Consider the following 14,599-nt stretch of genomic DNA (forward strand, 5'->3'; position numbering starts at 1 on the left):
ACTGTCACTATGTCAAATTCCTTGAAGAACCAGTAGTGAAAACTTCAGGGCAGTTCATTTATTCTGAGAGCGCCCTGTCCTATGAGAACTCTTGATCTGTGTTTAGACAGTTTGTCACTCTTCTCTTGGCGACTCATCTTTTTACTTTATTTTTGTTTGATTTTTTTCCTTTGTTTTTTGTTTTTGGGTTTGTTTGTTTGTTTTGGTCTTCTCTTTATCAAACCCATGTGTCAAAATTCTATTCAGGTGTAGTAACAGTAAAAAGAAACCCTGGAACCAAAGAGACATCTTTGTACTGTGGAAAGGCGGACCTAAATGGATACGCGAGGACACTAAGTATGAGCTGCTGGGTACCCGCAGCTCGAGCCTCAAGAACAGGCGCCGGCGCCCGCACCGGAAGTTGCCGTCCAGCTTGACTTCCGTTCTCAGAGTACGAACTCTGGAGGTTCGCCCACCGGTTGCCAGTAAATCACTAGGATTCTGAGGTCATGGAGGCAGCGCGCCCTCTGTCAAAGGCGGGGAAGTTTGTAGTAGTTGGCGGTGCCATCGCGGGTGTCACCTGTGCTGAGCAGGTAGGTTGACGCGCAGACAGTTCTTCGTCTTCCCTGATCCCGCGCGGTGGCGCTCAAGGCACCCTCCCGCCCCCACCTTGTTCTTCCCCTCTTTGGCTGCTATTTTCTCCCCGCCCCCGCACTCCTTGCTCCCAGAAATTAAGAGACTGCTGGAGGCTCCTGTACGCAGTTCTTAGTACCTCGCAAGCTTCACTTTAGGCGTAGGGAGGGGGAGTGGGGAGCAGTTGTTGGCCGGTGGGACCCCAAAGCTGACTGAACCAGACTCTGGTGCTAGTTATGCTAGAACAGAAAAGAGGGCTTAAAACTGGTAAATAGTTGGTTAGAAAATTCAGCCTCCTTTGTTCATTAGCTGATTGAATTCAGCCTTCAGGTAGGTGCCAGATCCTTAGTTCATTGTAAATAATTGACAAACTCTTATGTAGTTTCCTATACTTTGAACCACAAGATAGAAGAGATTTCATCTGTAGTGATGTTTTGTGAAACAGCCAACAAGGGATTAAATGCAGCTGGGGAATGCTTTTCTAATTATAGTGAATAATCAGACCAAATATATACATGTTTATATAAAGTAAACATAAGCAGTCATTGAAGTCACAAAAGTAGTGCAGGAAATTCAGAATTGCTTTCAAACTTTTAATCTTTAGATGTGTATTTTCCATTTTTTCAGCAAGTAAACACCTGTGATTCAGGTACTGTACTATAAGGGCTGAGTAATCAGTTATAAGCAGAGCAGGGTACCTTCTTTTTAGGAACGCTAATCTGGTGAAAGAGACATGTAAATAAATGATTTCATCAGTGTGTTTGCCAGCTTCAGGGGGTCTGAGGAGTTGATAGGGCATGAATTAGGGGAGGTATCCTTTTGTCTCAGCATAGAAAATGAATAAAAGCTCACCAAGTGGATAAGAAAAACTAGATGGTCCAAAGAGAGGCAAGGATATGATCTCAGGTAGAACAGCATGGCACTACTGAGAGCAGCAAAACTTAAAGAATTTGATGCTTGGGGAGGTGACCAGAGATGAAGCTGGGAAGGTTGGTAGACACCAGTCTTGCTAACTAACAAGCGTGGCGCCTGGTTGGCTCATGCAGTTGAATGTCTGACTCTTGATTTCAGCTCAGGTCATGGTTTTACAGCCATGGGATTGAGCCCCATAGCAGGCTACATGTTGAGCGTGGAGACTGCTTAGGATTCTCTCTCTCCCTCTGCTGCTCTCTCCTCCTTGTGCTCTGTTTCTAAAGTAAAGTAAAAAATTAAATTATAAAAAAAGCGCTTAGCAAGAACTTGCAATTAGTGAGATGATTTCAAGCAATGAAGTAATGTGATAAAATGAAATATTTTGAGAGGTGATTAGCTCCAGTGTCTTTGGGGCAGGGGCAGATGGTTGAAATGAGACTGGAAGGCCAACTGGAAGGTGAATTTAATGGTATAAAGAAATTCTGAGGCCAGGTATAGCAATGAGAACAAAGTGGGGAAATAACAGTATACAAAGAGAAGAAAGATGGAGAGAGTGATATCAAATATTATAGGAAGTTCAAATAAGTTGGTATTAAAAAGAATTAAGTGGATTTTAAGGGTGTAGAAGTGAATTCAAGATGCTCCTTTTTTTAAGTATTCACATACAATATTCATCAGGGGTACATTATAGTGATTGGATATTTCTGATGAAATGATCATGTCAGTAGGCATAGTTACCCCCATCACTACACACAGTAATTACAGTAGTGACTGTGTTACCTATGCTGGACATTACATCCCTATGACTTACTTATTTTATAACTGGAACTTTGTTCCTCTTAATCTCTTTAACCTATTTTGCTTTCTTCCTCCCCCCAACCCCATCCCTTTCCACACTGTTAATATTTGTTTCCTGTATCTATGAATCTCTTTTGTTTGCTTTGTTTTTTTGTTTTCCACAGATAAGTAAAATCATATGATATTTATCTTTCTCTGACTTATTTCACTTAACATAATACCCTCTGGGTCCATTCATGTTGTCACAAAGGGCAAGATTTCGTTTATAGCTGAATAATATTTCATTGAATATATTTATACCACATCTTCTTTGTCCATTCATTTCTCAGTAGACACTTAGGTTGCTTTTATATCTTGGCTATTGTAAATAATGCTGTAGTGAACACAGGAATTCATATATCTCTGAGTTGTGTTTTTGTTTTCTTCCCATAAATACTTAGAACTAGAATGGCTGGATCATATGGTATTTCTTTTTTTAATTTTTTGAGGAACCTCTGTACTCTTTTCCATGGTGGCTGCACCAATTTACATTCTCAAAAACAGTGTATAATGGTTCCATTTTCTCCACATCCTCACCAACACTTGTTATTTCTTGTCTTTTTTATAGTAGCCAGTCTGACAGGTGTGAGGTGTTATCTCATTGTGATTTTGATTTGCATGAGTGATAGTGATCATGTTTTCATGTATCTGATGGCCATCTGTCTTCTTTGGAAAAATGTCTATCCAAGTTCTGCCCATTTTAAAATATTAAGTTGTGTAAGTTTTTAATGTATTTTGGATATTAACCCCTGTTGGATGTATGATTTGCAAGTATCCTCTCCCATTCAGTAGGTTGTCTTTCCGTTTTGTTGATGGTTTTCTTCTCTCTCCAAAATCTTTTTAGTTTGATATAATTTCTTTTGTTTATTTTAAACCTTTACCTTTTTGTTTTACCTCGTCTGAGGAAAATGGTTCAAAAAATATTGCTAAGACTGGTGTTAAAGAGCTTACTGCATATGTTTTCTTCTAGGAGTTTTATGGTTTCAAGTCTTATATTCAAGTCTTTAATTCATTTTGACTTTATTTTTTTATATTTTTAAATTTTTAAATTTATTTCTGAGAGAGAGAGAGAGGGCACGAGCGAGCAGGGCAGGGTCAGAGAGAGGGAGATACACAATGTGAGGCAGGCTCCAGGGTCTGAGCTAGCTGTCAGCACAGAGCCCTACACGGGGCTCGAACCCATGAACCATGAGATCATGACCTGAGCCGAAGTCGGACACTTAACCAACTGAGCCACCCAGGCACCCCATTTTCACTTTAGTTTTGTATGAGACAGTGATCCAGTTTCATTCTTTGGCATGTAAGCTGTCCAGTTTTCCCAGCATCATTTATGAAGAGACTCGCGCCTCCCCCCCCCACTGTATATTCTTGCCCCCTTTATCATAGATTAATTGACCATCTATGTGTAGACTTATATCTAGGCTCTGTGTTCCATACCATTAAAATTCGTATCTGTTTTTGTGCCAGTACCATACTGTTTTGATTATGACAGCTTTGTAGTATGAATTGAAATCAGGAAGCATAATACCTCCAGCCTTGTTCTTTTTTCTCCTTTGGCTGTTTGGGGTCTTTTGCAGTTTCATACAAATTTTAGGATTCTTTGTTCCAGTTCTGTGAAAAATGTTATTGGTATTTTGATGGACACTGCATTGAATCTGTAGATTGCTTTGGGTAGTATGGACATTTTAACAGTATTAAGTCTGCCAGTCCATGAGCATGATAGATCTTTGCATTTTTATGTCTTCTTCAATTTTTTTCATCGGTGGCTGATAGTTTTCAGAGTACAGATCTTTCACTTCTTTGGTTAATTTTATTCCTAGATATTTTGTTCTTTTTGATGCAGTTATAAATGGGATTGATTTCTTAATTCCTCTCTGATAGCTTGTTATTAGTATATAAAGTCTTGACCAATTTCTGTGTGTCAATTTTGTATCCTGTAGTTTAACCAAATTCATTTTTTTTTCTAATAGTTTGTTGTTGTGTTTGTTGTTATTTTTTGGTTGAATATGCTCAGTTTTAATGGTATAATAGAGAAAGAAATAGAAATTGATGGAGTTGAGGAACCGGAATGTGATTTAAGAAAATTCTTTCAAGAAGTTTAAAGTGAAGGGGCGCCTGGGTGGCTCAGTCGGTTAAGCGTCTGACTACCGCTCAGGTCATGATCTCATGGTTCATGTGTTTGAGCCCCACACTGGGTTCTGTGCTGGCAGCTCAGAGCCTGGAGCCTGTTTCAGATTCTGTGTTTCCCTCTCTCTCTCCCTGTCCCTCCCCCACTCATGTTCTATCTCTCTCTATCTTAAAAATAAATAAACTATAAAAAATTTAAAAAAAAAAAGAAGTTTAAAGTGAAAGAGAGGTTGTAGCCAGAGGAAAATGATGGAAAAAAATAGCAAGTTAAGCCTCTAAATTCTATTGAAGCTAATACTAAAATGGTTTTGTTTTCCCACTATATAATGGTTATGCATTTGAAGAGGCAGAATAGGAATGCAAAACGCTTGGGAAAAGTCAGACTAAGATTCTGAGTATTGTTTAGTAAGGATTTACTGTAATTTCATCCCACTGAAGGGAAATGAAAATATTATTTTAAAAGAAATAGAAGTTGGTTTAACTGTTAATTAGGAAGATATTTTCTTCTCATTCTCTGCATGACAACTTTACATTGGTATATAAGATAGTAAGGAATACCTCTTTGTATCATTTTTCTTGTTCAGAAGGTTTTTGTTAGTGTCTACTATAAATGTATTCATCTTATCAGTATCAGAGTTGAACATTAGTCACCACTACCCCATAAATAGGAACAAGACAAGAATAATGGAGACCTTTAGACGAAAAAAAGTGATGTTTTAGTTTCCTGGGTTAATAACATCATTAAAGTTGCATTATCCCTGTCTCACCCCCATGGCGTATGTACTAATACCTAAAGTTATTTATGAAAATTTTTCTCCCAACTTTTTTTTTTTAAAATAAGTTGGCTATTCACTTTCCAACAGAAGATAATCTCCTGGTAACAGCTTCTCCTGTTATTAAAGCAGTTACATATTTCAAGAATAACTTTCTTAGTCATATATTTATTTTTTAATTTCAATAATTTCCCTAGCACAGAGTGTGTTTATAGTTTTTAAACGTTTAAAATGACAAATGTGCTTTTGATGTTAATTTTATTTTTTTTAATGTTTATTTATTTTTGAGAGAGAGAGACAGATCGAGACAAAGTGTGAGCTGTGGAGGGTCAGAGAGAGAGGGAGACACTGAATCCAAAGCAGGCTCCAGGCTCTGGCTGTCAGCACAGAGCCCGACACGGGGCTCGAACCCACGAACCGCAGGATCATGGCCTGAGCCAAAGTCAGATGCCCAACCAACTGAGCCACACAGGTCACCTGATGTTCATGTTCAAATCAAAGCCTAAAGTTTAGAATTATGTTAAATACCAGGGCATCTGGGTGGCTTAGTCCTTTAAGTGTCTGACTGGATTTTGGCTCAGGTCATGATCTCACAGTTTGTGAGTTGGGCCCTATATTGGCTTTGCACTGGCATTGTGCAGCCTGGTTATGTTTCTTCCTCTCTCTCTGCCCTCTCCTTTCTCTCTCAAAATAAACTTGGAAAAAGAATTATGTTAAATACCAAAAGCACCCAACTGATGTTGAATTTCTAGTCTTGTTTTTTGTATCTTTTCCTCCCCCTCAGAATTACTTTTCAGAAATTTTTAAATAAAGTTCTTTTGAGGAAAAATGCTATGCAAATGTCAATATGAATACAAATACATATATGTAATTATTATAAGTAGTAGTATGTGTATAAATGTGTGTTTGCACATCAGAAGAGTTCTTTTCAGCCAAGTTTACACCTGTAGACAATGTTTCAGATGTGTAATAAGCATCTTAGGACACTTTGTAGTTCCATGAATTTATATTGCACACGTTATAACATTACATTAGGAGTCTAAGATCATTTGGGTCCTGATGTCATAGGAGAGTGATCTCTAAACATTTTTGATCCGCTACCTCACCTGTTAAAAAGTTTTGACTGATCTTGTAATATGTGTGTGTGTGTGTATTTATAAATAATGCATATACCATAGTCCTCTAACTATGAATGTTATAATGACTATGCAAAAAAAATAAGTAAATCATACTTCACTAAGTATTTCTTCTCATACTTCAGTAAAGACTACTATAGTCTTTAATACAAGTTTTCCTTTATATCCTGATAATAAAATAAAACTTTCTCATGTTGTAAAACCCTAGGACTAAGGGTAATTTAGTGTGATATCTTGTTCCTTTATAACTTGCTTAGAGATATATATGATATCTTACTACACAGGTACGGCCAAAGGACTTGAGGGATTGGGAGAACTAGAGAACAAATTGTAGCTATTAATTTCTAATAGGAAAAAAATACATTCAATTATAGGCTAGGACCACATACATAAGAGAAAGATGGATAACTAGGTCTTATAAGTGTTTTTCTGGAATACTTAATTCGATGTAACTATTCCAGAATTATAAGACTTGAGTTCAGTTTTTTTCTAATTTTGTAAATTTTGTACAATAGAAGAAAAACAATATTGGATTCTAGGCCTCACTGTTATTTACTGGCTGTGTACACTTGGCAAATCTCTGTATCTAAGTTCTTTCACTTGTAATGTTAGGATAATATCTTCCTTGTTTACTTTAACAAGGTTGGGAGTTTAAGATATATATGTGAAAGTGCACTGGAATAACAAACATGCAAATGTCAGTTATTCTTATTACTCAGAAGTAGGAAATTGCATCTTTTTTATCATTTATTGAACATCTAGATATCAGCCAGTGTGGTAAGCACCCAGAAGACAGATTGAAAGTATAGAACATACACCAAAAAGTCACTAATGGTCATCTCTGGAGTTGGGAGATGGCAGTCGTGGTGGGGTGATGTGAGATTCAGGGAAAAGTAAGAGGGACATTTTATTTTATATTGGGTATTATTTATTTGTTTAATGTTAACATATTTTCATGGCTTGTGTAATTTCTAAAGGAGTAAAAAGACTACTAATAATGACATGTTATTTATGGAGTACTTGCTGTGCACCACTCTTCTAAATATTTTAAATACATTGAGTCACCCAGGTGCCCTGAGTTTTATTCTTTTAAGGTGGAAAACACTTTAGCATGTTTACCTATTGAGATTTTGAAACCAGTAGGAAAGGGTGAAGATGAAGGAAAACGAGGAGTACATAATAAGGAAGGAGTCCTGAGGAGGTGAGAGGTGATGGGATATAGAGCACAGATTACTGGATTCACCCTAAAAAGGTAGAAATGGGTCAAGGAAGGTGGACTGGAGTACAGCAGTGTACAGACAGTAGGAAAGAAGTCATGAGTTCTTAGTAGTCTCTTTGAGCCAAGAAGTAAGGTGATTTGCTGGGAATGCTGAGGATGAAATATGTTTGGGAAGCTTTAGAATGGTGAACACTTAGGAAAACCACCGAAGGGTAGCCTGGGTGGCTCAGTCAGTTAAGCGTCCAAGTTCGGCTTAGGTTATGATCTCCTAGTCAGTGAGTTTAAGCCCTGCATCAGGTTCTTTGCTGACAGCTCAGAGCCTGGAGCCTGCTTTGGATTCTGTGTCTTACCGTTTCTCTCTTGCCCCTCCCCTACTCATGCTCTGTCTCTCTCCATCTCTCAAAAATGAATAAACATTAAAAAAAAATCACTGAGGGATGGAAGATGTTACTTAGATGGTAGTCTTGTCACTACATTAACGCTAAACACTGATGGTAAAAAACGCTTGGTGGGTGAACTAGTGGTTATTATATTCTTCACTGCCAGGCATTCAGTTAAATAAATTAAAGCCAGTAAAAAATAGTAATTTTATTAAATCCTGACTTTTCTGTGCATGTCTTTTTAATGTTCTATATGATGAAATGGGATGTATGCATACAGCACCTGTTCTGTGTATGGGACTAGGAAGGAAAAGCAGTTGTGCAGTTGCTGAGTTGGCAAGAGGTACTAATTACCCTTTTTGTGGAATACCAATTTTAATTGAAAGAACAACTGACAAACTAAAGTAATTCATAATTGGAAAATGAGTGAAAACAAGTGACGGTATTTGTTGCCAATGTAACAAAATTAGAGCTTCCAGGCCAAAATCAATTTTGGAAAACTCCCATTCTTCACTGTGAACCTCATGGTACTTAAAGACTTCTCTGATGAGATTGTTGGTGATAATAATGAATATGGTTTTTTGATATTTTAGTGAGTTGAAATGTATTAACATTTGGAAGATCTCCATAACTTAGTGAGCCGCTGTTGTCCAGATGATGAATGAGATGTTACAAGATCCATTCAAAGTGCAGGATAGACCAATGGATTTCACAGTAGTAGAGTATGAAAAATTCATTGATATGGTTTCAAAATCTACATGCAGCTAATCGTTAAGAAACCACACTTGTTCAGTTTTAGTGTAATATCAAAGAAGAATACACAGTTCTCCGGAAAGGCTGCACATCTCTTCGAGGCTGAACTGTCTTCATATGTTTTAACCAGTTAACATATTGTAATAGTTTGAATGCAGGTGCAGAATGTAGAAGCAGTTTGAATGCAAAAGCAGATCTATTAAGACCAGACATTAAAGAGATTTGTAAAAATGTAAAATAAATTTTTGTGTGCCATTCTTCTCACTTAATTTGTTTTGGGAAAAAATGTTACTCTTACTAAAATGATATTATATCTGTTTAATATGTATTGGATTTATTCTTAATTTTAAAGACAAATAAAAATAAAATTTTATTCTTTTAAGTGAATTAAGAAATGTTTTCAATTTTTCTCAGTTTTCATTTCTAATATAGTAAATATCACGGAGTTTAACTCACACAGACAAAAGTTCTTTGAAGTCTCCACTTCATTGTAAGAGTATAAAGGGGTCTTGAGACTGAAAGGTTTGAGAGCAGCTAGGGCCATATAGTAGGTCTTTCAAGCAGTAAGTAAGGGGGCAGCTGAGGTCAAATACTAGTCTTCACGATGTGGTCCTTTCACCACAGACTGAGTATAGAACTGGAGAAGGCAGGTCATGCAGTCTATGTTTGTGAGTCTTCAGGGTAATGAATGGTTAAAGACAGGACAGCAAGAAAGTAAAAGAGGGCAAAACATGAAATGATTTACAACAGAGTCTTGGCTGCATGGGAAAAGTGAGTCCAAATGGATGCTGATGGTTTTGAATAATAGGAGTCCAAAGATTGGATCACAATAAAGTTAGCTAGTAAGTGGACAGAGAAAACTATAAGGATGCAGAAATAAACAAGTTGTAGAATTAAAATATGCAGAAGTAAGTCGAGTTAGCCCTCATTTTCCAGGCTAGGAAACTAAGGTGCAGTGACTTGGCTGACTTGCCTGAGTGTAGGACTGTTATTTGAGTTCAAGCCTTAAAATAAGAATTAGCCATTTTTTCACTGTATATACTGCAATTGGCTGACTTTCTTGTTTTATGAACATAAAGTAGTCTATAAAAAGAAATTAAAATATTTTCATTATTTAAAATTCTTAAAAGGAAATATTTTTTTGAAAATGTACATTTTTACCTTTTCGATCTCATATAGGTATCTAAAGTATTGGAGGAATTTGATGTTGAAGAGCAACCGAACACCATGTTAGAAAATCGCTTTCCCAACATTAAGGTCATAGAATCTGGAGTAAAGCAACTGAAGAGTAAAGAACACGTAAGAAGATTTTTTTTTTAATGTTTGTTTGTTTTGAGAGAGAAAGAGAGCACAAGTAGGGGAGGGGCAAAGAGAGAGGGGGAAATAGAATCCAAAGCATGCTCCAGGCTCTGAGCTGTCAGCACATATCCCGAGTTAGGGCTCAAATCCATGAGCTGCAAAATCATGACCTGAGCTAAAGTTGGATGCCCAACAGACCGAGTCACCCAGGCACCTCTAGAAGATATTTTTCTTTNTCGTTTTTTTTTAAATGTTTATTTATTTATTTGAGAGAGAGTGCAAGCAGGGAAAGAGCAGACAGAGGGAGACACAAAATCCGAAGCAGGCTCCAGGCTCTGAGCTGAAGGTTATAACTTACATTATACACACATCCAGTACTGTATTTTGATCAGGAGTATATGATTTGTAGCCTAAATAATGTAGCAGTCTTTTCCTACAAAGGTAAAGCATATCCCAAACTTACTGAACTTACTCCTTAGCAAAGAAGTTTATTCAGAAGACCTTTGTGGTACAGAATCATGACAGAATCCCAGAACAGAAATTTGTTTGGTTTGTTGTTCTGCTCAAGAACCATAGTAAACTATCCCAGTAAGGTAGTTACTGTGGGGAACCTCCTACAACTTCTTCTGATAATTTACTGCAGGGCTTCAGGGTTTATTGACCCTTCTTGCCAAGAAGCTCTTCCTGGTTTCCAGTCTTACCTCTAGCATATTGTTGTGGTCTGTCCCTAAGGTGATAATTTTATATTTATTAATAATATTTTATATTATTGAAATTGATGTTTTCGTTCAGCCTGTTATTAATATAAAACTTTTTTTAAAGCTTATTTATTTGAGAAAGAGAGAGAGAGAGCAGGTGAGGGGCAGAGAGGAGAGAAATTCCCAAGCAGGGTCCACTCTGTCAGTGCAGAGCCCAGCATCCTACAAACCATGAGCATAGCTGTGTTCCAGCTGGGCTGCCTACATACATGAACTCACTGACTACTTTTGATAATCCTGTGTGACAGTATTACTCCCACCGTACAAATAGGAAACTCTGATGAAGAGGTTAATTATTTACCTATACTAAAATACCTATAAAGTTATCAGAAGTACAATTTAAATCAAGCCATTCATCTCCACGTCCAGTGCTTTTAACAGATCTTTCTTATTTACTGTCCTCAGAGAAAGACTGACTAAAATTAATTTAAGTTTTTTTTTCCTAGTAGAATTTTAAACAAGTCAATTTCAGTGATTATTAAATATTACAAAAATTTTTTGGATGAGCTTAATAGAAGTGGTAACTTGACATGGTAGAAAGAGGAAATATAGCTATTCAGATGTCATCCTGAACCAGTGGGACTATTCTGTACTTTCAAAACTGCCATAAAAATGACCATGGCTTCCCTAAGCTCATTGTGATATTTTTTTCTGGGAGGCAGAAGAAGAGGGGGGTAGAGGCATCAATTAATTGTCTTATGATGAGAAAGTAGCATTTTTTTAAATGTTAGACATTATTGTGCCTGCTCTTAACAGCTTTATTTACATTATCTTAATGCTTACAGGGACCTAAAGAAATATAGCCATTACTTGCTTCCATTTATATTGAAGAACCTGAGGCACAGAGGGGTTAAGCAACTTAGCCACATTACTAACTGGGGGCAATTAGTAACGCCAGGGATTCTTTTTTTTTTTTTTTTTTTAATGTTTTTGTGTATTTCTGAGAGAGAGGCAGTACGAGCAGGGGAGGGTCAGAGAGAGAGAGGGAGACACAGAATCTGAAACAGGCTCCAGGCTCTGAGCTAGCTGTCACCACAGAGCCCAACGCAGGGCTCGAACCCACGAACCGTGAAATCATGACCTGAGCCAAAGTCGGACGCTTACCCAGCTGAGCCACCCAGGCGCCCCAGTAACGCCAGGGATTCGTAACCACCAAGCTGTTGTGCTTCTCACTCCTGTAAGTTTTAAGTGTTGAGTGACTCCAAGGAAGTGTCAACATAACTTGTATGTAGGATACAGATCAGTATCATGTTAGTAAATGATTTGATCAAGTAGTTAGGAATGTGATGAACTGGAAGTAGTGCCTCCTGCTGAAATTCTGAAATATTCTAAATGTAATGACTTAAAAGTAAGGAAACTCAGAAGAGGTATTGCTATAAAGACAGCTTGTGTGACATATAGAGGAAAGCATTTGTAATATTGGAAGGTGTGACCTGGCAGAGTTGGAAAATGAGATTTTTCTTCCTTTGTAAATGAGGTAAAATTCTTAACATATTAAGAATATTATCAGTGAAACCTTTCTTCAGGTATTGCCCACTATTACAAAACACTATCTCATTTTCTTTTTAATATAGGAATTTCAGAAACCGCTTACTAAAGCTAAAAGAAAATGGTCATGGGAAATGGTGGCATTGCACTTGAACTAGTGTAAGTATATATTTTTAAATATTTAAATACTTTTAATTTTTTTTATTTATTTTTGAGAGAGACAGAGACAGCGCAAGCTGGGGAGAGTTAGAGAGAGAGGGAGACACATAATCCGAAGAGAGGCTCCATGCTCTCAGCTAGCTGTCAGCACAGAGCCCGATGCGGGACTTAGAACCCAGGAAACGTGAGATCATGACCTGAGCCGAAGTTGGATGCTTAACCAACTGATCCACCCAGGTGCCCCATATATTTTAAAATATTATTTAAATACTGCTCTATGACTCATCCTTATTGGCAGATTGAAAAACATCTTATTATTCTGAAATTCAAAGATAAATAGAATTGTTTTTCATAGATTTTCAAGAAGAAAGTCAACTTTATATTTTTATAAATATAAATTTCATGGAATTCATAGTTATAGAAAGGTCATAACACATGAATTTAGGGAAGGTTTTAGGTCTCAAGGGGTCACACAGGTGACTGGACAGATGTGACCCATATATGTGTGTGGTAAGCATGTACTATATTGAAAAACAATTTAAATGTGCACACCTTTAGAGATTTCTAGTCACAGTCTCTACCGTTTTTATTGTTTAAACTCAACCTGCTTCACTCATTTACATTGCTCCCATTGGGCCCATGAAACCCAAAATCTGTTTGACTCCCTATTCCAAGATATGTGGTACTCGCAGCTCTTGTTTTTTTGGTAGTTGGAAAATGTGAACCCATCAATTAATATGAAATACTATCTTGAGATGATATTTCAAGTTTAAAGAACATTGAGGAATAAATATCCTGATATTATTGTCTATAGAGCATACATTTTCTTTATGATTTTACCTCCAAGTGGATGGCTGAGATGAAATAGTCTGGACAGTTTTAGGGCAGAAAGTGGAGTCCAACTACAAAGATGACAGATTTGAATCAAAATAATGAATTTGCCAAAGCTCTGTCCATTCTAACTCTAAGACTAGGTTTTCGCTCCTCTTTTTGACACAATGGTGATTCCCAGTGGAAGATTCTAAGACCTCCTAGATTGCCTGAATACTAGAGATGGCAGTCATTTTTGTAATTATGAAGTTTGTGGCATTGTGTGGAGAACAGAGGAAAAAAAACTAGAGAGTCAAAAAACAGGTCCAGGAAGGAGGCACATGACAAATTTTCTCCATCAGCTATCATCAAATGTGTAACATAATACTATTATTATTTACATTGGAAAATTTTCTTACATTAAGAAATGACCAATCTTAAAATATTTATTCCTGATTTTTTTCCCAATAGTTTATTGTCAGGTTGGTTTCCATATTACACCGAGTGCTCATCCCCACAAGTGCCCCCCTCCATGCCCATCACCCCTTCCCCTCCCCCCCACACCCATGAGTCATCAGNATTTCATTCTTCTGCATGTTGCTGTCTAGTTCTCCCAAAACCATCTGTTAAAGAGGCTTTTTTCCATTGGGTATTCTTTCCTTCTTTGTCAAAGATTAGTTGGCTGTATACCTTTGAATCCAGGTCTGAGTTCTCAATTCTATTCCATTGGTCGATGTGTCTATTTTTGTGCCAATACCATACTGTCTTGATGATGACAGCTTTGTAGTAGAGGCTAAAGTCTGGGATGGTGATAACTCCCATTTTGGCTTTATCTCCAATATTACTTTGGTTATTTGGGGTCTTTTGTGGTTCCATACAAATTTTAGGATAGTTCTAGTTTTGAGAAGTATGCTGGTGCAATTTTGATTGGAATTGCATTGACTATGTAGATTGCTTTGGTAGTAATGACATTTTAACGATATTTATTCTTCCTATCCATGAGCATGGAATGTTTTTCCATTTCTTTGTGTCTTCTTCAGTTTCCTTCATAAGTTTTCTATAGTTTTTATCATACAGATCTTTTACATATTTGGTTAGTTTTGTTCCTAGGTATTTTATATTTTTTTGTACAATTGTGAATGGGATCAGATTCTTGATTTCTCTTTCTGTTACTTCATTATCGGTGTATAAAAATGCAACCGATTTCTGTATGCTGATTTTGTACCCTGCGACTTTGCTGAATTCAGGCATCAGTTCTAGTAGGCTTCTGGTGGAGTCTTTTGGGTTTTCTAGTAGAGTATCATGTCATCTGTGAATAGTGGAAATTTGACTTCAT

The 14,599-nt window shown here is 37.1% G+C and overlaps 1 pseudogene; it reads left to right on the top strand.

The window, feature by feature from the left end:
* Positions 1 to 488: 488 nt before the first annotated feature.
* Positions 489 to 14,599, top strand: part of LOC144237481 (pyridine nucleotide-disulfide oxidoreductase domain-containing protein 1-like) — a 32,110-nt pseudogene continuing 17,999 nt past the window's right edge.

This window comes from Crocuta crocuta, unplaced genomic scaffold (assembly GCF_008692635.1).
Source record: "Crocuta crocuta isolate KB4526 unplaced genomic scaffold, BGI_CrCroc_1.0 scaffold276, whole genome shotgun sequence".
Classification (NCBI taxonomy): domain Eukaryota; kingdom Metazoa; phylum Chordata; class Mammalia; order Carnivora; family Hyaenidae; genus Crocuta; species Crocuta crocuta.